This window comes from Podarcis pityusensis, assembly GCF_964106645.2.
Source record: "Podarcis pityusensis genome assembly, chromosome: 8".
In the NCBI taxonomy this organism is placed as follows: domain Eukaryota; kingdom Metazoa; phylum Chordata; class Lepidosauria; order Squamata; family Lacertidae; genus Podarcis; species Podarcis pityusensis.
Genome location: NC_138033.1, coordinates 2,793,895 through 2,817,537, shown reverse-complemented (window position 1 = coordinate 2,817,537; position 23,643 = coordinate 2,793,895). Strand labels below are relative to the sequence as shown.

The following is a 23,643-nucleotide window of genomic DNA, read 5'->3' as shown; positions in this document are numbered from 1 at the left end:
TAGGAACAGGAACAACCTTTTATGGTCAAGAGTGCCGGAACAGGAACAACTGTTTATGGTCATGGATGTCAACTTACATGTATAAGCTGACGTGCTTGAATTCCTGGGGAAGGGGGGAGAGGGTGCCTGGAGGATATATATATACTGCATGAAATTTCTCATTTCTTTGGACTTCCTGTGGACTGACCACACAAGTGCCTTCTGCTATCCGGAGAGCAGAATAAACTCTTTCTCTGAATCAACCTTGGTGTCATTTGACTTCCTCCCTCCCTCCCGGGAGCAACGCAGATCCCACCAGTCGGTAAAGTCTAATAAGGCTACAGGACTAGATTTCCATTGAGGTCCCTTCCAAATCTGCAATTCTCTCATTCTATTTTAACCCTACGCGGCACGTCTTTCTACAAGCTGAGCTGCGCCCAGACTTCCAGCAGGCATTCCCAGCCCTGACAGGAAATGGCTTGAACCCGGGACCTCAGCTCCCCACCCCGCCAGGCCTGTGTGTCTGCCTTTATCACATTGCACACTTACTGAACAGGCGTCAATTTCATGCCAGCTTCATTCCAGAGACAGGCTGTTTAGAAGCCGACTTGGCCTCCCGGGTTTGCTTGGCAGCCGAACTGACATGAAAATTGTCACATATTAGCTGTTCTCGAGGTGAGGCTGAGTGGGGTCCCGAGGCAAAGCCTGGCATGCGATCTCCCTCTGGGAGGAGGGCAGGACACCCTTGAACTCATCCCAAGTGGCGGCGCCAGTCCCCCAGGACCAGAGGGTGTGAGCCCGAACCCCAAAGCCGCCATCCAGAAAGGAGTCTGCCTGTTGCAGCACTGAGTGAGTTACTGCCCTGGACTTGCAAACCCCCCCCCCCCATTGGAGCAATGGCTCAAGCAGGGGCACAGCGCCTCCTTCTGGTAGGTAACTCTCTTTCCCATTCTCACACTGTCCTGTCCTGGGATGAAGTATTCCTCCAATATGAGTTCAGAGGTGGAAGGTATGCGTAGGACACAGTCAGAAAATACTCTTCCGCTGAGCTGTGAGTCTTTCCTTTTGAAAAAGAGATGATGTACAGATGGTACACAACACCAGTGCAGTTAGGGAAAATGTACAAAACTAGTTCAAATATATGTTGGAAGCATAAGGGAAATGAGGGGACGTTTTATCATATGTGGTGGGATTGGAAGGTAATTAAAAAATTCTGGGAAATGATATACAACGAATTGAAGAAAATGTTCCATTTAACATTTGTTTAAAAACCCTGAAGCATTTTTATTAGGGATTGTAGGGAAAGATCTGCCAAAAAAGCTGAAGAACATCTTCATGTATGCGACAACGGCCACAAGAGTTTTAATAGCACAAGGATGGAGGACTGAAGAAACCCCAACTAAAGAATCATGGCAAGAAAAATTGATGGACTATGCAGAACTGGCAAAACTGACATATAAGCTACGGGACAAGGATAACTGTGACTTTAAGGATGAGTGGGAACCTTTTACAAGGTATTTGAAGACGCAACAAAGCGAACTGGACTCCTTGGCTGGTTTTGAATAAACTTTCACAAACTTTTTATTGATAATCAGCTAAATAGTTTGAGGATCTATGCAACTGTGTAACATGCAGAAAACAGCATTTTTAGAGAAATCAAAGACTGGAACTGAGGGAAGTTGGGGGTGGGGGGGGTTGGGGGAGGGACAAAAAATGGGGGGGAACAAGGATGATATGTTTTTGGATAATATGTCTTGTTTTAATTTTGAATTAAAAAATTTTAAAAAAAGAGAGCGCAAGGTTCTAGTCCTCATCGACAAACAGCTGATTTAAATAAGAACAGAGGAAGCTGTCTAATCAGACCACTGGTCCATCGAGTTCAATAGCATCCTCCCTGACTTACAGCAGATTTCCAGAGGATGTTCCCAGCCTTATATATAACCGGGGATGCTCTGCATTCCAAGCAGATGTCCTAGCACTGAGCTGAAGCCCTTTCCCAACACATTGCTGCTCTGGGTGTGGTTGGCATCCATCTGCCTTGAAAGACAATGGAGTGCGCCTCCGGGGGTAAAGTCAAACTGCTGCTTTAGCAGCTCTGAAGTGACCCATCAAGCCTGGGCAGCGTGCCCAGATGACAAGACCTGCCCCCCCCCCCCGGCCTCACTCATGGGACCCAAAAGAAAGAAGAGAAAAACATTAGGCACCTGCATGGCTGAAGGAGTTGCTGGAAGGAGGAGTATAAGGCGCCATCCAACTGTCTTAGGGACTCCACTCCAGATTTGTGTAGGGTTTACTCCTTAGCGGGACGCGGGTGGCACTGTGGTCTAAACCACTGAGCCTCTTGGGCTTGCCAATCAGAAGGTCGGCGGTTCGAATCCCCGCGACGGGGTGAGCTCCCATTGCTCCATCCCAGCTCCGGCCAACCTAGCAGTTTGAAAGCACGCCAGTGCAAGTAGATAAATAGGTACCGCTCCGGCGGGAAGGTAAACGGCATTTCCGTGCGCTGCTCTGGTTTCGCCAGAAGCGGCTTAGTCATGCTGGCCACATGACTTAGAAAGCTGTCTGTGGACAAACACCGGCTCCCTTGGCCTGTAAAGCAAGATGAGTGCTGCACCCCATAGTCACCTTTGACGGCGCTGTGGGTTAAACCACAGAGCCTAGGGCTTGCTGATCAGAAGGTCAGTGGTTTGAATCCCCTCAACAGGGTGAGCTCTCATTGCTCGGTCCCAGCTCCTGCCAACCTAGCAGTTTGAAAGAACATCAAAGTGCAAGTAGATAAAAAGGTACCACTCCAGCAGGAAGTTAAACGGCATTTCCGTGCGCTGCTCTGGTTCGCCAGAAGCGGCTTAATCATGCTGACCACATGACCCAGAAGCTGTACGCCGGCTCCCTCGGCCACTAAAGCAAGATGAGTGCCACAACCCCAGAGTCAGCCACGACTGGACCTAATGGTCAGGGGTCCCTTTACCTTTAACCATCCAGGGGTTCTTTACCTTTACCTTTTACCTTGCACTCCTAGGCAGGAAGGAGGTTGAAGTCTTTCTGGCCTTCCAGACTCAGAAGGACTCCCATTCCCATCATTCCCGGTTCCGTTAACCAGGCTGGCTTCCGAGGCTGATGGGAGTTGGAGTCCAACCATATCCGCAGGGCTGCTGGTTTCCCCTGCCTGCGTTGGGGCCAAGTTGCTGTCAAAATAATTGCAGCCCTTGCTGCGTCGCTCACCTGTCCCTTGGATGCCAGTTGGCTCAAAAAACACAACACTTAGCATGCCATTACTTTGGTTGGGTCTTTGGAAGAACATTGAAATGAAACATCTCATTTTGGGGGGTGAAGGCAGGCAAGGAGGGACACACACCCCCTCGCCGCATCTGCAATCCCACCTCTGAGTATCCAGCACATTTCTTATTCTCTGTGGCCTTTTAAAGAAACCAAACTCCTGCTCTTGAGCCATAAAACTGATTTTCATGGGTACTTTACCTTTCTTTTTGTTTCTTTTTTTTACCCTCCAACATTTCTCCAGTGAAAACGGGGACGTTCCATGGAAAGGTGGGACATTCTGGGATCAAATCAGAAACCGGGACAGCTTCTGTAAATCTGGGACTGTCCCTGGGAAATAGGGGCACTTGGAGGGTCTGTACACAACAGCTGCAATGATTGAGGTTGAATCCTGACAAGACAGAAGTACTGTTCTTGGGGGATGGGGTGGGTGGGGGTAGGGGACTCCCTGGTCCTGAATGGGGTAACTGTGCCCCTGAAGGAGCAGGTGCGCAGCCTGGGAGTCATTTTGGACTCACAGCTGTCCATGGAGGCGCAGGTCCATTCTGTGTCCAAGGCGGCTGTCTACCAGCTCCATCTGGTACGCAGGATAAGCCCCTACCTGCCCGCGGACTGTGTCCCCAGAGTGGAACATGCTCTGACTATCTCCCGCTTGGACTACTGCAACGCGCTCTACGTGGGGCTACCTTTGAAGGTGACCCGGAAACTGCAGTTAATCCAGAATGTGGCAACTAGACTGGGGACTGGGGGAGGCCACCAAGACCACATAACATCGGTCCTGAGAGATCTGCATTGGCTCCCAGCACGTTTCCGAGCAGAATTCAAAGTGTTGGTCCTGACCTTGAAAGCCCTGAATGGCCTCGGTCCAGTATACCTAAAGGAGCGTCTCCACCCCCATCGTTCTGCCCGGACACTGAGGTCCAGCGCCTAGGGCCTTCTGGCGGTTCCCTCATTGCGAGAAGTGAGGTTATAGGGAACCATGCAGAGGGCCTTCTCGGTAGTGGCGCCCTCCCTGTGGAACGCCCTCCCATCAGATGTCAAGGCAATAAACAACTATTTTACTTTTAAAAGACAACCGAAGGTGGCCCTGTTTAGGGAAGTTTTCAATGTCTAATGCTGTAAAGTGGTATCTTGGGTTAAGTACTTAATTCGTTCCGGAGGTCCGTACTTAACCTGAAACTGTTCTTAACCTGAAGCACCACTTTAGCTAATGGGGCCTCCTGCTGCTGCCGCACTGCCGGAGCACGATTTCTGTTCTCAACCTGAAGCAAAGTTCTTAACCTGAAGCACTATTTCTGGGTTAGCGGAGTCTGTAACCTGAAGCGTATGTAACCCGAGGCGTATGTAACCCGAGGTACCACTGTATTGTTTTTAACACTTGATTGGAAACCGCCCAGAGTGGCTGGGGAAACTCAGCCAGATGGGCGGGGTATAAATAATAAATTATTATCATCATCATCATTATTCTGCGCCACTTTCACTGTCAGAGATTGCAATGCTTCCGAATGCCAGGACCCGGAAACTGCAGGAGATCTCGTGCTCAGATCCTGCTGGCTCGTTTCCCCACAGGCAACTCTTTGGCCACTTGAGAACAGGAAGCTGGGCTAGATGGGCCCGATCTGGGACGCTCTCCTTATGTTCTTATGCAGGGACCTCAGGACAGAAGGCAAAGTCACAGGCTGGAATCAAATGGTTTTTGTTGGACTTGGAAGAGAGGAGGCTGGGGAGATCACCTGGTCAGTCGCTGACCTCCTTCCGCTCGCCATCTCCCTGGAGCTGCTCTTATCTTCTCTGCATCCCTCCAGGTGAATGCGCAGGCCAAGGTACCGTGCGGAGATAAGGAAGGGCAGCATGCGGCCACACGCAACGCCGAGAGGGAGCGGGTGGAAGAGGAAATAACAGAGCACCAGCCGAGACTAAACTCCACGGTTAATTCTGGCTTATTGTTTAGTTGCACCGGGTTTTGCCTTTTTTTTATGTTTCATTTTCAGGTCGACTCGGGTTTTATAGGAGATTGTGAGCTACATTGGGGGGTGGGTGTTCCTCCAAAAGTAGGCAAGACATTCTCACAAAATAAGTAAGAATTGCCGCAGCAGCAGGAGACGCCAGGATAAACAGAGGCAGGTGGGCAGGTAATTTCTAGAAATTATTATTATTATTACCGTACTTACTCGAATGTAATGCACACCTTTTATGGCCAAATTACGATGTGAAAATTAGGGTGCACATTAGATTTGATGGCACCTTAGATACTTTTGGGGGGTTTCAAGGTTTTGAAAATTTAGGTGCACATTAAATTTGATGGTGCATTAGATTCGAGTAAGCACGGTATTAATTGCATTTTCATCCCACCTGGATTTCTCTCCCTTCTCATTTAATCTGCACAATAATCCTGCAAGGTAGGCTAGGCTAAGAGATGCAGTGAGCGGCCCAACGTCACCCAGTGAGCAACGTGGGGATCTTAGAAAATCAAAACTTTTTTCGAAGAGCAAAAAAAGAGGACACTATTCAAGGCAAAAAAAAAAAAAAAGCAGCGACATCACCTTGCCAACAAAGGTCCGTATAGTTAAAGCTCTGGTTTTCCCAGTAGTGATGTATGGAACTGAGAGCTGGACCACAAAGAAGGCTGATCGCAGAAGAATGGATGCTTTTGAATTCTGGTGCTGGAGGAGACTCTTGAGAGTCCCATGGACTGCAAGAAGATCAAACTGATCCATTCTGAAGGAAATCAAGCCTGAGTGCTCACTGGAAGGACAGATCCTGAAGCTGAGGCTCCAAGACTTTGGCCACCTCATGAGAAGAGAAGACTCCCTGGAAAAGACCCTGATGTTGGGAAAGATGGAGGGCACAAGGAGAAGGGGACGACAGAGGACGAGATGGTGGGACAGTCTTCTTAAAGCTACCAGCATGAGTTTGACCCAACTGCGGGAGGCAATGGAAGACAGAAGTGCCTGGCGTGCTCTGGTCCAGGGGGTCATGAAGAGTCGGACACAACTAAACGACTAAACAACAACCACAACATTCAAGGCAAATAAATGCAATTTGTCTCGATTTTTACCCCTGAAAAAGAGGACGTGTCCTGGAAGAAGAGGACACATGGCAACCCTAGGGGCTGTTAGCTGTTTGCAATAATCGCTTAATGAGCCCTGCTTTTCTTTTGCAGGGTAAAATTGGTTGCAATCCATTCACTGATGGAGTACCCATTGGCAAAGGCAGTCTGCCTCTCAATTCGATATGATACAATAATCTTTACTGTCATTGTCCCATACAGAACAACAAAACTGAAAAAAAATCTACATCAGACATTCAAAACCAAAAAGCCTGCTGTCCCAGCTATCCCAGCCTGTTAGCTCCCTAAAAACTCTGATACCCCATAATTAAATACAATCAACTCCCATAGAGACAACCTTACACTGTGTTTAGAACCAAAATCGCATTGGGATAGAAACTGTTTCTCAGGCGGCCAGTCCTAGTCTTTAAAACCCTGGACCTTCTTCCAGAAGGCAGAAGCTGAAAGAGATCATTTCCTGGGTGTGCACTATCCTGCGCAATCTCTGCAGCTTTCTTATGGCACCTGGAAGCGTAGATTTGATCCAAGGTGGGAAGAGTGCACCCACTTATTCTCTCCGCAGTCTTTACACCTCTGGACAGCGTTGTTTTTCCCTGACTGTGCAGCTCCCAAACCACACACACAGACCATAAGTTAATACACTCTCCACAGTACAATAGTAAAATGCCATCAACAGGTCCTTTGAGAGATTATTTTTCCGGAGGATTCTCAGAAAATATAACCTCTGCTGTGCTCTCTTCATCAGGTCTTTGCTGTTTTCTCCCCAGGTTAGGTCATCTCTCAACTCCATGCCCAGAAATCGAAGCACCGAGTGCTGTTCCACACACTTCTCCTCAATAATGAGCGGCTGAATATTCAATTTACATTTCCCAAAGTCCACAATAATCTCTTTTGTTTTCTTTAAGTTAAGGAGTAAGTTGGGACCAGAAAATGGGACGCGGGTGGCGCTGTGGGTTAAACCACAGAGCCTAGGACTTGCCGATCAGAAGGTTGGCGGTTCGAATCCCCGTGATGGGGTGAGCTCCCGTTGCTTCTGCAAACTTAGCAGTTCGAAAGCACGTCAAAGTGCAAGTAGATAAATAGGTACCACTCTGGCGGGAAGGTAAATGGTGTTTCCGTGCGCTGCTCTGGTTCTCCAGAAGCGGCTTAGTCATGCTGGCCACATGACCTGGAAGCTGTACGCCGGCTCCCTCGGCCAATAAAGCAAGATGAGCGCTGCAACCCCAGAGTTGGCCATGACTGGACCTAATTGGCAGGGGTCCCTTTACCTTTACCTGGGGCCAGAAACAGAGGGGAGGCTGTGGCCCTTGCGCCCCCATTCTGAGCTTCTCCCAGAGACATCTGGTTGGCCCCTGTTGGAAACAGAAGTCTAGGCTACACGTCCTGGCCTAGCTGGCAGCGGGGAAAGAGAGTATTCACAAAACGTGTTTGACGGACGGCTTAATGGAGCTGTCTCTGCAGGGAGAAGCACCCCCATCATCCCATCATCCGGCCTGGCCTCTTCTCTGCCATCTCTCCCCAACACTAGCTAGCTTCTTCCAGCCCACTATAGAGAGATATCCATTTCCTAGACACCTTGCCTTGAAATCTGGTAATAAGTGCAGTGGTCCGGAATAATGGTCCGCTAGTATTTCATCTGCGTGCTTCCCATTGTCTGAGAGCCTGTGTGCATCCCAGCTCTGACAAGCTATCAGTTCCCCTACCTTTATTTTAACCTCCCGGAGCTCCAGAGTTTCCCCCGACTCTAACCTGGGAGCCATCGTCTGATCTCAGCGGCAACGGAAGATTGCCACATTTCAAGAAGGAAAAATCCGGGCACAAAAGTTGTTGAGCTTCCCTGTTCTGCTGAACACTTCCTTGTTCCCTCAACGAAAACAATGAGCGTTTTGCTGGTTTTTCGAAATTCCCCTGGACACTAATTTCACCGTTGAAATCCCAGATATATGGCGATCCTAATGGCACAGAGACTACTGATGATTTTCTACAAACCGCAGGTAAGCACCATTGGTCCATTGCAGCCTAGGACCCACGTACCTACAGGAGCGCCTCTCCTGGTATGCCCCGTGGAGGACCTTAAGGTCCACAAATAACAACACTCTGGAGGTCCTGAGCCTCAAGGAGGTTAGATTGGTCTCAACTAGGGCCAGGGCCTTTTCAGCACTGGCCCCGACTTGGTGGAACGCTCTGTCACAAGAGACTAGGGCCCTGCGGGATCTTTCTGCAGGGCCTGCAAGACAGAGCTGTTCCGCCTGGCCTTTGGTTTGGACACAGCCTGACTCTTATGTTTCCCTCCCCTTATGGTCTTGATTTATCGGCTATTTTAAAACGAGGCTGCATTTTAAATTGCATTTTAACATGTATTTTAAATTGTCGTCCCCCCTCTCTTTTTCCCCTATTATGTTTTTACTGTGATTTTATTGGTGATATTGACAGACTCCTCTTCCTCCATGAATTTGTCCAGTCCTATTTGTTGTTGTCTTTGTCCATGGAGTTTTCTTGTAAGGGATACTAGAGTGGCTTGCCAGTTCCTCCTCCAGGTGGATCACGTTTGGTCAAAACTCTCCACTATGACCTGTCCATCTTGGGTGCCCTGCACGGCATAGCTCATAGCTTCTCTGAGTTATTCAAGCCCCTTCGCCACGGCAAGGCAATGATCCAAGAAGGCTGATCACCGAAGAACGGATGCTTTTGAATTGTGGTGCTGGAGGAGACTCTTGAGAGGCCCATGGACTGCAAGAAGATCAAACCTCTCCATTCTGAAGGAAATCAGCCCTGAGTGCTCACTGGAAGGACAGATCCAGAAGCTGAGGCTCCAATACTTTGGCCACCTCAGGAGAAGAGAAGACTCCCTGGAAAAGACCCTGAGGTTGGGAAAGATGGAGGGCACAAGGAGAAGGGGACGACAGGGGGAGAGATGGTGGGATAGTGTTCTTGAAGCTACAAACATGAGTTTGACCCAACTGCGGGAGGCAATGGAAGACAGGAGTGCCTGGCGTGCTCTGGTCCAGAGGGTCACGAAGAGGCAGACACGACTAAACAACTAAACAACAACATTTTAAAGCCATCTAGGTGAGCGGCCATCACTCCTGTGTTTAACATCCTGGGGCACACCCAGGGCCTTCTTAAGCATACAGCGCCGTGGTGCAAGCTCCCTCTGGCGCCCTCCCATTTCCCAGAGTTTTTTAGGGAGGGCGGCACTGCTGGTGGGGCTGGAGGAGGTGGGCAGTGGCTGGAGGGCTGCTTCTATGGCAAGGAAGAGGCGGAGGCTGGACATGGCCACTCCCGGCTCAGCTGGCCGCTTCGTGCCACAGTGGCCATGGCATATGGAGGCTCTGGGCATGGCGCTGCTTCGGTGCAGCATGGCAGGGGCAGGCAAGGGCGGCGAGCTGATGCCGGGAGGTGCCACGTCCAGCCTCCACCTGTGCTGGTCCCGAGGGCTAACCGTGCGGTGAGGTCCAAGTCCAGTCCAAGGTCGAGGGTGCGGTATGGAGGCTGTCCGTCAAATCTGAAGCAGGGTCCAAAGCAGGGAGTCGGGTGAGGTCAGGAACTCTGGCAGAAGAGCAGGGCTGGGACTGGGCTGGCTGGCTTTTATCTGCCCTGAGGCATAGGGTGGCCCCGGTCCACAGGTGACTCCCCTCTCCTGGCCTGGAGGCGAGCACTCCTCCTGCGGGAACTTAGTTCCCTCCGCCGCTCTGCCCTGAGCCTCTGCAGCTCAGGAGAGGCTGGAGGGTTACCAGACCCAGAGGCAACCTCCTCTTCCCCTGACGGGGCTGAGAGTGGAGCACCTGCAGGCAATGGGTCCTCCATCAGCTCAGGATCCAGAGCAGACTCAGCTGGTGCCTGCACCTGAGGATCCAGCACAGGTGAGGACCCTTCAGGCTCATGCCCCAGCTCAGCTGGTTCTGGAGGTGGGGAATCCTGTGCAGGCTGGGATCCCTCAGGTTCAGCCTCCGAGTCCGAATCCCAGGCCATCACACCGCCTCTTCCCTGGCGCCCTGGCGCCCCACACCACTAGCCTCTATGGGTAAGATGCACCTAGTTTTTCTGAAGGCCATATTAAGTCTTCCACTTGGGGATAGTATGGAACAGCAGCTGCCCCATAGATCGATATAAAACAGGCTTCGTGTTGAATTGGCAGTAAGAGAGAGCCTATGGTTATTCCGGCGTGGCAGAGCAGAATTCGAATCCAGGTCTCCCGTGTCCTAAGATGGGGATGGGGAGCCTGTGGCCCTGCAGATGTTGTCAGAGACCCACCCATCGGCCCCAGTGAACAAGGGAGGGTGAGAATTGTAACCCAACAATGTTTGGAAGCTACTGATTCTCCGTTCTCTCTCTCATAATTTAACCTGCTTCTTGCTCATCTATCATCCTATAATCTTTTAATTTATTTCCTTCCCGTGCTCTTTTCTCATCCGTCCATCCACACACTTATGCATGTTACCTCGTCAGTCCAAATCACTCAGTGTCTCCATGCATCTTCCGCGACTGACATCCGTCTTTCCAATCTCTTCATCGTGGTGCCGGAGGAAAGGAGGAGCCGTCATGTTGGTAAGAAGGAGAGATCGTACCACGCAGGGGTTAAGAGACAGGAGCTGGTCAAAACTCACCTCAGCAGCTCCACCCACAATACGGGGACGATAATACTGGCCTACCTTACAGGGATGTTTTACAAGGACTGCATGAGATATCATGTTGCCCATGAGTTCCATATATTGCTGCGACGGGTGAATACTCAGAGCCAATCAGAGACAATACCCTCCTCTGAGGGGGACCCCACTATGTATTGAGATAAAGGGAACTCTGAATACCATGGCAGACACCCAGGGATTATGCATTTGGGGGCCCAGCGTCTCCTGACTGGTCTTGGCAGGAATGGTAAAGGTAAAGGGACCCCTGACTGTTAGGTCCAGTTGCGGACGACTCTGGAGTTGCGGCGCTCATCTCGCTTTATTGGCCGAGGGAGCCGGCATACAGCTTCCGAGTCATGTGGCCAGCATGACTGAGCCGCTTCTGGCGAACCAGAGCAGCGCACGGAAACGCCGTTTACCTTCCCACCGAAGTGGTACCTATTTATCTACTTGCACATGACATGCTTTCAAACTGCTAGGTTGGCAGGAGCAGGGGACCGAGCAACGGGAGCTCACCTCGTCACAGGGATTCGAACCGCTGACCTTCTGATCGGCAAGTGGTTTAATCCACAGTGCTGCCCGCATCCCTCTTCTTAGGTGCTTTCGAACAGCTAGGTTGGCAGGAGCAGGGACCGAGCAACAGGAGCTCACCCCGTTGCGGGGATTCGAACTGCCGACCTTCTGATCAGCAAGTCCTAGGCTCTGAGATTTAACCCATAGCGCCACCCAGGTCCAGGCAGGAATGGTACACATATCTTATTCCCCTCCGTCCCCCGATATTTTATTTCATGTGATTTACCCACTGCTCAGTTGTAATAAAATTCTTCAAAGCAGATTCCCCGAAAAAAGAAGATTTTTTTTAAAAAAAATCAGTAAGAAAAGTGAACACCAACAACTTAAAACATTCAAAAAGTTAAAATAGCAATACAGTGGTACCTCGGGTTACATATGCTTCAGGTTACATACGCTTCAGGTTACAGACTCAGAAATAGTACCTTGGGTTAAGAACTTTGCTTCAGGATGAGAACAGAAATCCCGCGGCGGCAGCAGGAGGCCCCATTAGCTAAAGTGGTGCTTCAGGTTAAGAACAGTTTCAGGTTAAGAACGGACCTCTGGAACGAATTAAGTACTTAACCTGAGATACCACTGTATTTTGAAAAAAACATACAAAAATGAATTCCTATGCCCCACAAATAACCCAGAGATGCATTTTAAATAAAAGGACACATTCTGCTCATGTAAAAATACCAGGCAGGCCCCACAAATAACCCAGAGATACATTTTAAATAGATGCACACATTCAACTCATGTAAAAACACCAGGCAGGACCCACAAATAACCCAGAGATACATTTTAAATAGATGCACACATTCAACTCATGTAAAAACACCAGGCAGGACCCACAAATAACCCAGAGATGCACTTTATATAAAAGCACATGTAAAAACATGCTGAGTACGGACCTCCGGAATGAATTAAGTACTTAACACGAGGTACCACTGTAGACTGAAAGCAGATCAAAACTCGCATCAAATGTTAACTTGGAAACGTAGCTGTTCTTTGGTCTGATAGTGATGAATCTGGGTGTTGTTGTTTAGTTGTTTAGTCGTGTCTGACTCTTCGCGACCCCCTGGACCAGAGCACGCCAGGCACTCCTGTCTTCCACTGCCTCCCGCAGTTTGGTCAAACTCATGTTGGTGGCTTTGAGAACACTGTCCCACCATCTCATCCTCTGTTGTCCCCTTCTCCTTGGGCCCTCCATCTTTCCCAACATCAGGGTCTTTTCCAGGGAGTCTTCTCTTCTCCTGAGGTGGCCAAAGTATTGGAGCCTCAGCTTCACGATCTGTCCTTCCAGTGAGCACTCAGGGCTGATTTCCTTCACAATGGAGAGGTTGGATCTTCTTAAAGTCCATGGGACTCTCCAGAGTCTCCTCCAGCACCAGAATTCAAAAGCATCCATTCTTCGGCGATCAGCCTTCTTTGTGGTCCAGCTCTCACTTCCATACATCACTACTGGGAAAACCAGAGCTTGAACTATACAGACCTTTGTTGGCAAGGTGATGTCTCTGCTTTTTAAGATGCTGTCTAGGTAGGCTTGTTTTCGGCAGGTGCCGAAAAGCGTGCAGTGAATGTGCTTGCCCAATATCAATAGGCAGGGAGTTCCGAAGGGTAGCTGCTGCCGCACTGAAAGATCACGGTCTCTCTTGCAAAATTCCAAGCTCAGGCCTCTGGCTGCCTCATTAATACTGTGGATTTATGAATGATGCAAGCCTCGTGCTGCAGGCGAGGTGAAAGCACCGCCGTCCCTCTCCCCCTCCCTCTTCCGCAGCCATTAGCGTCTGATTTGTGAGTCCGCGTGGCTGGCGCGTCTGTTTTAAAGGCTGTTCCTCCAGCCCCTCAGGTACCCATGAAAATCAGTTTTACGGCTCAAGAGCAGGAGTTTGGCTTCTTTAAAAGGCAGCAGAGAAGGAGAATTGTGCTGGATAATCAGGCCGCTCTTTGAGGTGGGATTGCAGATGCGGCGAGGGGGTGTGTGTCCCTCCTTGCCTGCCTTCACCCCCCAAAATGAGATGTTTCATTTAAATGTTCTTCCAAAGACCCAACCAAAGTAATGGCATGCTAAGTGTTGTGTTTTTTGAGCCAACTGGCATCCAAGGGACAGGTGAACTACGCAGCGAAGGCTGCAATTATTTTGACAGCAACTTGGCCCCAACGCAGGCAGGGGAAACCAGCAGCCCTGCGGATATGGTTGGACTCCAACTTCCATCAGCCTCGGAAGCCAGCCTGGTTAACGGAACCGGGAATGATGGGAATGGGAGTCCTTCTGAGTCTGGAAGGCCAGAAAGACTCCAACTTCCTTCCTGCCTAGGAGTGCAAGGTAAAAGGGAAAGGACCCCTGGATGGTTTAGTCCAGTCAAAGGCGACTATGGGGTTGCGGCGCTCATCTCGCTTTCAGGCCGAGGGAGCCGGTGTTTGTCCACAGACAGCTTTCTAAGTCATCTGGCCACCAAGACTAAACCTCTTCTATATAGGAGTATAGCATCTAGATCAAGGGAAGTAATAGTGTCACTGTATTCTGCTCTGGTCAGACCTCACCTGGAGTACTGTGTCCAGTTCTGGGCACCACAGTTCAAGAAGGACACTGACAAACTGGAACGTGTCCAGAGGAGGGCAACCAAAATGGTCAAAGGCCTGGAAACAATGCCTTATGAGGAACGGCTAAGGGAGCTGGGCATGTTTAGCCTGGAGAAGAGGAGGTTAAGGGGTGATATGATAGCCATGTTCAAATATATAAAAGGATGTCACATAGAGGAGGGAGAAAGGTTGTTTTCTGCTGCTCCAGAGAAGCGGACACGGAGCAATGGATCCAAACTACAAGAAAGAAGATTCCACCTAAACATTAGGAAGAACTTCCTGACAGTAAGAGCTGTTCGACAGTGGAATTTGCTGCCAAGGAGTGTGGTGGAGTCTCCTTCTTTGGAGGTCTTTAAGCAGAGGCTTGACAACCATATGTCAGGAGTGCTCTGATGGTGTTTCCTGCTTGGCAGGGGGTTGGACTCGATGGCCCTTGTGGTCTCTTCCAACTCTAGGATTCTATGATTCTTCTGGTGCAATGGAACACCGTGATGGAAACCAGAGCGCACATAAACGACATTTACCTTCCCGCTGCAGTGGTACCTATTTATCTACTTGCACTGGTGTGCTTTCGAACTGCTAGGTTGGCAGGAGCTGGGACCAAGCAATGGGAGCTCACCCCATCGCGGGGATTCGAACCGCCGACATTCTGATCAGCAAGCCCAAGAGGCTCAGTGGTTTAGGCCACAGTGCCACCCGCATCCCTGTGTTGCAAGGGCAAGGAGAGTCCTGTTGGATCAGGCGAGTGGCCTAGCATGGCGGAGACCTGGGGTCTGTGGCTAAACATGCACAATTTTGAGGACGTGCGAACCAGGGACCCCCATGCAGGCACTGGCTTCCATGGGGATACACACTCTGCCCAGGCACATCTTGGTGGACCCTGTCCCTGGATCCCTGTCCTTCCCTGCCGGAGGTTTAACCCACAGCGCCACCTGTGTCTCTGCATCGTAGGAGGTTGGGCTAAATGAGTCTTGGAGCCCCTTCGAACTCTCCTATGATTCTTTGACCCCTCTTGATGGCAACCTGCTTTTTAAAAAATAAAATCTTGCAGGTTTCGTGATGCCTCCAGCTAAGTTGCCCTTGCCTGCCCCCCTAAATCATTTAAACTGCTCCGGTGCTCAGCATGTGTGGAATAGGCAGGCCCTGACTCTGCAACAATGTCACTGAGACTGAGCCTCAGTGGACCCCTCAATGCCAAGGGGAGCTTCGCTTCCATGTGCGCCAGAGACGGTTTGCAAAAAGCAGCGACGCCATCAAAGCCGGCAGCCTCCCATCTCTTGTGCTCGGCGATTCACTGACACCCAGCTGGTCCATTGTGAGGCACTTATCTGCAGCTGGAAGCTGTGCTCCGAGATGAAGCCCAGCAGAGAGGGAAAGTGTGGGTGCAGTAAACCGGATCTTTTGCAGGGTCAGGATAAAGCAAACTGAAAAAGCGAGAAAGGGAAGCCTTCATCTTGCCTGGGCTGCGTCCACTGCCAGCCTCTGAAACGTTGACTGTCGCCTCTCCTGAAAAATGGATATTGCTGAGTTTGAAAAGGTCCAGGAAAGGGAAGCCAAAATGATCGAGGGTGTTAATGGAGAAATCTGAGGGCTCCCTTGGACAAAAAACAAGGACACCAGCCAGGAATACCAGAGCAAAACAGCAGCCAGTAGGCTTGGTCTTGATTGAAGACTGTTGCGACAGGACTCCCACCTGCCACAAGGTGGAACAAGATGGAAGCCCTGAACAAAAGGAGACCCCAACTTTTATTAGTTACTAATCCCCATGCTACACCCCTAGAACTACATCACAACTACATCATGACTACATCATTGACACATCGCAAAAAGGAGGGGTTGAGGGAGGAGTTGTGGAGGTAACCTGAGTGTCTTGTCACCTGGCCGGTTCCTCCTTTCCCCCTCCCCATGAGTCATTTCCAGAGGACAAAGGGGAGCTGGCAGTTTCCTGCCCCCAGAGGGAAGATCTGATCATTGTCCTTTGTTGCAGTCCATGTTGAATCCACTCCCATATGCAAGTTCTTTGTGACCTTGATGGTTTTCTGTCTGGGACCATCAAGGTTGGCATGCCAACTGGGCAGGGCTCCTGAGTACGTGTTGGTACGCTCAAAGGATTATGGCCACCCTGTATCAAACCATCCCCCTTTGATAGTCCTTTCTTCATGGAGCAAAATAAAAGTGGAACGGTGTAAATCCGATGTACGGTTGATTTTCTGTGAATTTATAACAGAAACATCACGTATGTCGTGTGTGAATGTGTGTGTGTCGAGTTTGTACAAACTAAATGATTGGGGGGGGGGGAAGGTTTCCTGCAACAAGGGGCGAAGCTACTCCCCTGTGAAGAACGGCTGCAGCCTTGGGGCTTTTGAGTTAGGAGCAGAAAGAGGCGACATAATCGAAGCTTATAAAATTCCGCATCAGATAGAGAAAAGTTTCAGATAGAGAAAGCAGATAGAAAAAGGTTTCCCTCCCTGGAACTTGGGGACATCCAATGAACCTGAATGAAGCTGGAAGTTTCAGAACAGATGAAGGAATAATAATAATAATAATAATAATAATAATAATAATAATAATAATAATTTATTTATACCCCTCCCATCTAGCTGGGTTTCCCCGGCCACTCTGGGCGGCTGCCAACAGAATATTAAAAATACGATAAAACTTCAAACATTAAAAACTTCCCTAAACAGGGCTGCCTTCAGATGTCTTCTAAAAGTCAGATAGTTGTTTATTTCCTGATGGGATGGCGTTCCACAAGGCGGGCACCACCACCGAGAAGGCCCTCTGCCTGGTTCCCTGTAACCTCACTTCTTGCAATGAGGGAACCGTCAGAAGGCCCTCGGCGCTGGACCTCAGTGTCCAGGCAGAACGATGGGGGTGGAGATGCTCCTTCAGGTATACTGGACTGAGGCTGTTTAGGGCTTTAAAGGTCAGCACCAACACTTTGAATTGTGCTCGGAAATGTGCTGGGAGCCAAATGTAGGTCTTTCAAAACCGGTGTTACATGGTCTTGGTGGCCGCTCCCAGTCCCCAGTCTAGCTTCCGTATTCTGGATTAATTGCAGTTTCCGGGTCACCTTCAAAGGTAGCCCCACATAGAGCGCATTGCAGTAGTCCAAGCGGGAGATGACTAGAGCATGCACCACTCTGGCAAGACAGTCCGCGGCCAGGGAGGGTCTCATCCTGCGTACCAGATGGAGCTGGTGGACAGCTGCCCTGGACACAGAATTGACCTGTGCCTCCATGGACAGCTGTGAGTCCAGAATAACTCCCAGGCTGTACACCTGGTCCTTCAGGGGCACAGTTACCCCACTGAGGACCAGGGAGTCCCCCACACCCACCCACCCCCTGTCCCCCAAGAGCAGTACTTCTGTCTTGCCAGCATTCAACCTCAATCCATTAGCTGCCATCCACCCTCCAACCGCCTCCAGGCATTCAAGGTGGTCCACAGCACAAAATCAGAATATGAAACCACAAAGTACAGAATCAAAACAAAAACAGCAACAACCCAATCAAAACTATTTAGCTCCATCAACTCAACCAAATGCTTGAAATTGAACCAGTGATACCAGCTTTTCAAAGACTGGCAATCATTCACATCTCCAGCACCCAATTGGCACCCTCTCGCTTCCCAGTGCCCCACCCCCCACCCAGGGGGTGCTACCACCCACTTCTGTACAGTCCAGAATAGATCCCAATTTTTTTTCTAGCTTGTTTCACTTTTCGGCTTGTGAAGACAGTTCCGCATTAGAAAACTTTACTCAGACGCTCTTGGAATAAAGTCTTGTTTTCTTCTTTCCCTGTATATCTGCTCCTGGGTTTTCTGACAATAATTTAATATCTCATTGGTTATCCTTTCCGGGATTGTGTAAGTATTCACGCTGCCTCCTGACTCCGCGTGGTATTTGATTTGCAGCGCCTGCTATCATAGCCTACAAATCCTCGGGGAATTGTGTTTATTGTCTGTGCTAATGCTGGATATTTTTTTGGGAGGGGTTGCCTACTTAATAAAACAGGCCTGCCCCTGGTCGCTTGATTCCTTTCCTCAAGATGACGCATAAATCTGGAAGGCTTCAGGCGATGGCAGCAGAACCAGCTGCTTATCCGGGGTAGTTAATGAGAAACGTCCTCCTGATCAATAACTGATTGATAGGACGGGAGGCAGTGGTAGCACTAAGCAATGGGTGGATCTGATCACACCCCCATCCCAGAGGGTGAATCGCAGAGTCGGAGGGCATTAGCCCAGTGAATAACTTTATAGGGCACCATTTGCCAACCTAGTGCCCTCCAGATGTGCTGAGAACTTGGAACCAAGTGAGAACTTGGGACCAAGTCACAGAAGACCTGTTCTGCAGAAGCAAAAATTCAATGTTGTTGTTGTTGCTGTTGCTGTTGTTGTTAATATTAAACCAAGTTTCTGCAACACAGAATGAGGATTTGCAAACGTTCTACATTATCGGATGCCTGATGATCGTCTTCCAAAGCAACTGCTCTATCCTCAACTTAAGAATGGAAAGCGTAATGCCGGCGGACAACAAAAGAGGTTTAAAGATGCTCTCAAGGCAAACCTTAAAATTTTTAGTTATAAACACTGACAATTGAGAATCACTGGCCTGTGAGTGTTCCAGTTGGATAATAGCCTTTACCAAAGGTGTCAGTGATTCTGAAGAAGCAAAAACTCAGGGCGAAAGGGAGAAATGGACTAAGAGGAATGCACATTTGGCAAATCCACACCATGATCAACTCCCGCCTGGAAACCTCTGTCCCTACTGTGGAAGGACGTGTGGGTTCAGAATTGGCCTCCACAGTCACTTACGGACTCCTTGTTAAAACCGTGTTTATGGAAGACAATCTTACTTGGCTACGAGAGATCGCCGAAAAAGAATAAAAGAAGAATTGTGAGATGCAGATTTTGCTGAGTGATTTTATTGCACTGAAGCTTCCCGGAATCTTGTCGATATGCCAATAAAGTTTTGAGAACTGAATATGTCTAATCCGTTTTTCAAAAAACCATCCAAGCTGGCAGTCATCACTACCTGCTGGGGGAAGGAGTTCCACAGGTAAACTCTGCGCCGTGTGAAGAAGTCCTTTGGGCTGGGTGTTCATCAGTATGCGGAAAATACCCAGCTCTACCTCTCTTTTAAATCAGAACCAGTGAAGGCGGTGAAGGTCCTGACTGATGTTTTAATATATTTTTAATATTTTGTTGGAAGCTGCCTAGAGTGGCTGGGGAAACCCAGCCAAATGGGCGGGGTATAAATAATAAATTGTTGTTGCTGTTGTTGTTGTTGTTAGGTGGTATATAAATTATATATACACATCATCATCATCAATTTGTAGAGCTGAAGAGGGATTGCCCCCCCCCAAAAAAAGTTTGGGAACCCCTGCTGTACAGCATAGGTCTTCAACCAGTGGGTCAGGACAAGGTAACTGTTAAGTGGATTTGTAGCTGGTTGACTGACTGAACCCAAAGAGTACTCCTTAATGGTTCCTTGTCATCCTGGGGAAAAGTGACCAGCGGGGTTCTGTCCTGGGCCCATTGTTGATCAACATCTTTATAAATGACTTGGATGAAAGAACTGAGGGGATGCTCATCAAATTTGCAGATGACACCAAACTGTGAAGGGTAGCTAATGCCAAAGGAGACAGAATCAGGATTCACAACGACATTAACAGATTGGAGAACTGGGTGCAAGCTAACAAAATGAATTTCAGTAGGGACAAATGTCAGGTTCTGCACTCAGTCAGGAAGAACCAGATGCACAAATATAGGATGGGGGACACCTGGCTTACTAGCCAGTACATATGAAAAGGATCTGGGGGTCTTGTTGTGGTTTAGCCGTGTCCGACTCTTCGTGACCCCCTGGACCAGAGCACGCCAGGCCCTCCTGTCTTCCACTGCCTCCTGCAGTTTGGTCAAACTCATGTTCGTAGCTTCGAGAACACTGTCCCACCATCTCGTCCTCTGTCGTCCCCTTCTCCTTGTGCCCTCCATCTTTCCCAACATCAGGGTCTTCTCCAGGGAGTCTTCTCTTCTCATAAGGCGGCCAAAGTCTTGGAGCCTCAGCTTCAGGATCTGGCCTTCCAGGGAGCACTTGGGGCTGATTTCCTTCAGAATGGAGAGGTTTGATCTTCTTGCAGTCCATAGGACTCTCAAGAGTCTCCTCCAGCATCATAATTCAAAAGCATCCATTCTTCGGCAATCAGCCTTCTTTGTGGTCCAGCTCTCACTTCCATACATCACTACTGGGGAAGCCATAGCTTTAACTATACGGACCTTTGTTGGCAAGGTGATGTCTCTGCTTTTTAGCGGACCACAAACTGAACATGAGAATTGTGATGCAGCAGCAAAAATACCCCAACCAACCAGCCTAACTAACTAACGCTATTCCAGGCTGCATCAACAGAAATCTAGTATCCCAATCAAGGGAAGTCATAGTCCCACTCTATTCTGCCTTCTTCAGAACCCATCTGGAATACTGTGTCCAGTTTTGGGAACCACAATTTAAGAAGAATGTTAACAAGCTAGAACGTGTTCAGAGGAGGGCAACTAAGATATTCAATGAACTGGAAGCAAAGCCCTATGAGGAATGGTTGAAGGAGCTAGGTTCGACTGAATTTTGTACATTCTCTGGTCAATGTGCATAGCCTCCATGGAACATGCTCTTTTCTCCTGGTTCCTTGCTCAAAAGTGTGCAACCTGCACTCCTGTCCCACTGCCTAATCTTCCGAGACCCACAGAATCACAGGGTCATCTAGTCCAACCCTCTGCAATGCAGGAATCACAGCTGTCCCTTCCCCCCACTGATCAGGCAAGCACCGGGAAGAAAAGGGGGGAGGGTCCCCCAGATCAAGGTAATCATTTTTTCCTGAAGTGCCCGACTTCCCTTCCCCTTAACATATGCAAAGCATTCCTCCCTCTTAAATTTATTTCTTGTGCTGGGCTTGCCTGTCATCAAATTGCACTGCCAAGGAGCTTCTTCTGCCAGATCTCAGCCTCCTCTCCTTTGATTCAGGCCAGGTTGTAGAAAAATCAGTTTGCAAGGCAATCATTCAGGAACCTAGGAATGAAGCGTAGCTTCTGCAGGGGGACTTGAACCCGGGGTCAGGCTGCTGTTCAAAGTTGAGGAAAAATAAAGAAGTCAACTTCATGGGTGTAGCCGGGGCGGGGAGCAGAGGTGCAGCTAGCCCCCCCCCCATCAAGTTAATAAATAAAAATATTAAACTAACTGACCAACTGCATCACAGACAACTCTGTTCTGTCCTCACAACATTGTTAACGGAGAAATCTGAGGGCTCCCTTGGACAAAAAACAAGGACACCAGCCAGGAATACCAGAGCAAAACAGCAGCCAGGAGGCTTGGTCTTTATTGAAGACTGTCGTGACAGGACTCCCACCTGCCACAAGGTGGAACAAGATGGAAACCCCGAACAAAAGAAGACCCCAACTTTTATTAGCTACTACACCCCTAAGACTACATCATAACTACATCATGACTACATCACTGACACATCACAAAGAGGAGGGGTTCAGGGAGGAGTTGTGGTGGTAACCTGAGTATCTTGTCACCTGTCCGGTTCCTCCTTTCCCCCTCCCCATGATTACATTCCTGAGGACAAAGAGGAGTTCACTGTTTCCTGCCCCCAGAGGGAAGGGCTGGTCACTGTCCTTTGTTTCAGTCCATACGGAATCCACTTCCATATGCAGGTTCTTTGTGAGTGTAATGATCTTCTGTCTAGGACCATCAAGGCTGGCATGCCAACTGGGTAGGGCTCGCTGCGGGCTTGGGGGATTATGGCTGCCTTCTGTCAAGTCTCCCCCATTTGATAGTCCTTCCTTCATGGTGTAAAATAAAAGTGGAAGGGTACAAATCCGATGTACGGCTGATTTTCTATGAATTTATAACAGAAGCGTCGCGTATGTCGTGTGTGTGTGTTGTGTTTGTACAAACTGAATGATTGGGGGGGTTTCTGCAACAACATAAAGCCTGCACCCCTAAAATAAATCCTGGCTATGCCTATGGTCGACTTCTCACAAGCGGGGGGGGGGGGTTCCTGTGGGGCTCCAGCCCCCATCACCCCAGACCATTGACCACGGTGGCCGGAGACTGTTGGGCAGCCAGGATCAGAGAGAAGTTTCCTTCCCTCTCCCATAACACTAACTTGTGGTCACCCAAGGAATTCCTTCTTCATACAATTGTTGTTCTCCCTTTGTGTGCAAGAAAAGTAATTAAGTTATCCTATTTTTCCAGACCCCAACCTGAATGTTTGTTTTTATTGTGCTAATGACAAAACCAAGCAGGTTATAATCTTCATTGCCTTTGTACATGCAATATAACTAAATATCATTGGCTAGGCCAATTTCTTTTATTTTATGTGTTGGCTACAAAATAATTCTAAACTGTTACATTGTCCAGACTTCCTTGTGTTACTTGTGAAATGTACAGTATGTGTAAATGTCTTATTTTGGTTTGGTACTAGTCTTAACAAATTGAACCCTCATCCTGTATGTTTAGCACTTGGTGTGGGGGCAACTTTGTAAAATGCAAGGTGAACAAGATTTAAATGAAGACTCCCAAAATATGTATGCAATGAACTGAAACAGCATTGTGGTTTTCTGAACATCACGTGATAAGATCTTAAGAACAAATATGTTTCTTCATACAGTGTAGAGTTAAACTGTGGAACTCGCTGCCACAGGAGGCAGACAGAAGTACGGCTCTTCTTTTGGGACCTCCAGGTCCAGAGGCATTCTGTCTAGATTCCTAGGTCCTTAGGGGTATTGGACCAGTGTGAGAAGAAGATGCTGGACTAGGTGAGCCATCGGTGTGATCCAGCATGTGGGCTCTTCTCATGTTCTTCAGGTCCCCAACCTCAACCTCTGGCAGCATTTCCAGGTAGGGCTATGAAAGACTCTTCTTTTGCCTTCAGGTAGGTAGCGGTGTTGGTCTGACGTAGTCGAAATAAATAAAAATTTTAAAATGGTCCAGTAGCACCTTAGAGACCAACCAAGTTTGTTCTGGGTATAAACTTTCATGTGCATGCACACGAAAGCTTATACCCAGAACAAACTTAGTTGATCTCAAGTGAGAGCTGGACCATAAAGAAGGCTGATCGCCGAAGAATGGATGCTTTTGAATTCTGGTGCTGGAGGAGACTCTTGAGAGTCCCATGGACTGCAAGAAGATCAAACCTCTCCATTCTGAAGGAAATCAGCCCTGAGTGCTCACTGGAAGGACAGATCCTGAAGCTGAGGCTCCAAGACTTTGGCCACCTCATGAGAAGAGAAGGCTCCCTGGAAAAGACCCTGATGTTGGGAAAGATGGAGGGCACAAGGAGAAGGGGACAACAGAGGACGAGATGGTGGGACAGTGTTCTCGAAGCTACCAGCATGAGTTTGACCCAACTGCGGGAGGCAGTGGAAGACAGGAGGGCCTGGCGTGCTCTGGTCCATGGGGTCACGAAGAGTCGGACATGACTAAATGACTAAACAACAACAAGATGCTACTGGACAATTTAAAAAAAAAAAAAATTATTCCTCTTCTGCCTGTGACTTGGT

At 49.0% G+C, this 23,643-nt stretch overlaps 1 long non-coding RNA gene across 1 annotated transcript in view; it reads left to right on the top strand.

Moving 5' to 3' along the window:
- LOC308484620 overlaps positions 1 to 23,643 on the top strand; it is a 156,227-nt gene that overhangs the window by 70,160 nt on the left and 62,424 nt on the right. The window contains exon 2 of the long non-coding RNA XR_013990048.1: positions 19,511 to 19,625. This is a non-coding gene — a long non-coding RNA (uncharacterized lncRNA). The remainder of the gene's footprint in view (positions 1 to 19,510; positions 19,626 to 23,643) is intronic.